This window comes from Triticum dicoccoides, chromosome 6A (assembly GCF_002162155.2).
Source record: "Triticum dicoccoides isolate Atlit2015 ecotype Zavitan chromosome 6A, WEW_v2.0, whole genome shotgun sequence".
Lineage (NCBI taxonomy): Eukaryota > Viridiplantae > Streptophyta > Magnoliopsida > Poales > Poaceae > Triticum > Triticum dicoccoides.
The window spans coordinates 545,133,137-545,135,726 of record NC_041390.1 but is presented as its reverse complement, the minus strand read 5'-3'; positions in this window follow the sequence as shown (position 1 = coordinate 545,135,726).

The following is a 2,590-nucleotide window of genomic DNA, read 5'->3' as shown; positions in this document are numbered from 1 at the left end:
GGGGGGTCTTAGAATATCTTTTCTTGAAGCTCTTCACTCGGGCCAGTCGAGCTGCGTGGAGTGGGAAATGGATCCAATGGGGGCACGCTAAGGGCACCCACTGTGTGTAGTCCTCGAGACCGCCGTCGAATGTCTGATTCGACAGGGGTCTGAGAACAAGTTGTTTTTCTCTCTTTTTTGCACTCAGATAAGTCGGGCTGAGATCGAGTGGAAATGGATCCAGTGGGGGCACACTGAGTGCACCCACTGGGGGCACCCAATGTTTGATTCGGTGGGGGTCTTAGAATATGTTTGGTGGTAGGAATATGGATTTGCTCTTCTCCACTCGGAAGTACAGGAAATACTTTGAGAATCTTTCTCATCGTTGACTGAGTCTTTTTTGTTGATATCAGAAATCTGGTGAATTTAGAACTCAGCGTGTTGCTCTGGAAAAGGAGAAGATCCAACTCCAACTGGACTTAGAACTTACCAAAAAGAACTTAGAGCGTGCTCAGACTAAGGTTAAGACCATGGAGGTAAGTCTTGTTGACTGAATGTACTATTGTACAATTGTTTTGTCCTTTGAACCGAGTAGTTTTACTCAAACAGATGTGCGTCATGAAAACCAACAACTTCAAGCGCGACTCGATCAGGAAAGTTATTTCTTTAGACACCATGAAGGAGGCCCTAGAGAAGAAGAATGAGGAACTTGCGGGCGCCCAGAAGGTGGCCAAGGAGAAGACTGAGGCCGCCGAAGCGAAGCTAGCTTCAGTCGGCAAGCTTGAAGAGGAGAATGCAACCCTGAAGAGTGTCATTGAGGAGGTGAAGAAGGAAGCTCCCCAACTTAAGGAGGAGAAGATCGTATTGGTCGAGAAGGTGGGCCAGCTCACCCAAAAGAGGGATGAGTTGGAGGAATACTTGGGGAACCTTGCGAAGAAAATGTACATCATGCTTTGTAGTGACCTGACCTCAGACGGTCAAGTCTCTGTGCTTCAGTGTCATCCCTGGATCAGTAATGCTGACACACACAATACTCGAAGGATTTATAACAGAGTAGCAATCACATAGTTATTACATCGAATATCTCAAACGAGAACTTATTACAATAAATATGACTTAAGGCCATCTACTAAGATAACAACGGAAGGCTTGGAATATAAAGCGAGTCCATCAACTCCAATGGCATAGCTGAGTGCATGACAAACGACCTATGGCATCTTACTCGCTGTCTGAAAAGTCTGCAACATGATATGTTGTATCCCGAAATGGGTCAGCACATGGAATATGCTGGCAAAATAACATAGTAGAGCAATGAATAGATAAATGCTATCACTACATGCATATATGGCTGGTGGAGGCTCTATGGTTATATTGTTTCCGTGAAAAGCCAATTTTTCCCTACAACAAAGGAATATATTTTATTGTAACTGTCAGGACCGGTTTTTCTGGATATTAATTTCCCGGAAAGTGGCCCTTGTGCTCATCAGCCCCAGGATTACTATTAGCTGATGAGTCACCAACTTGATACAGAAAACTCCAAGGAAAGTACAAAATATGTAGTACAAGACCATTCTGGCCTATGGGTACAACAATTGGTTTCTAGTGGTTGATGGCGGAAGCGGTTTGCGGATCATCAGCGTCTATGGGACTCCATTTCCCACAGGAACAGCTGACCAGGATAACTCCTATCTTCTCGAGGCTACTGTCACCATTGCGTAGGTTCCGGGGCTCTCATCACAACTCTCCTCTTCACGCAAGAAATCTGGCCAAGACAATAGCCAGGGACAAGCCAGTGAGTACTTTGAATGTACTTGCAAACATCAAGAACATAGGTATAATATAGCCACTGATAATCATGGTTTGAAATATTCTATTATCACTTCATCAGTTATGAAAATAAGGTTCATGATGCGCGCAAGCAGATCATTCAAATAAAACATGAGTAAATAATCAGGGAGTAGAGATGAAAAGCACCGATCGGGTGTCTGAAGCGACGCCTCGAAAGGATAATAATATGAAACATGCCTCAGTCGGGCGTCTGAGCGTCACCACAGAAAGGTCTTATATATAAAGGGAATAACAAGCATGCCACAGTCGGGCGTCTGCGCGACACCACATAAAGGGTTTATAAGTAAATGAAATAACAAGCATGCCACAGTCGGGCATCTGTGCGACACCACGTAAAGGGCTTATAAGTAAATGAAATGACAAGCATGCCACAGTCGGGCATCTGAGTGACACCTCATAAAGGGCTTATATAAGAATAATCACAGTAAGTATCCAGGAGGTAGAACCGTCCCAGGGATACTCAGTAATTCAAATAACATAAATGGTTAGTCCATAATAATAATAATCATAATCATCATACGCCACAAGTCATGATCCATGTTTTGGTTCAGCAATTTTTCCTCCGAAGACCGACACTAAGACTGACACTTGACCCATCCCAGACTGTAGTCCTTAACCATGGACACGGCTATTCGAATAGGTATAATATCTCTGCAGAGGGTGTACTCTTTACCCACGGTAACGGATTTCTTTAGTCCATCGAAACTAATTCCGTCCACGGTCTTTTAGTCGAGAACACGCCTGACTTGCACACACCAGCTTA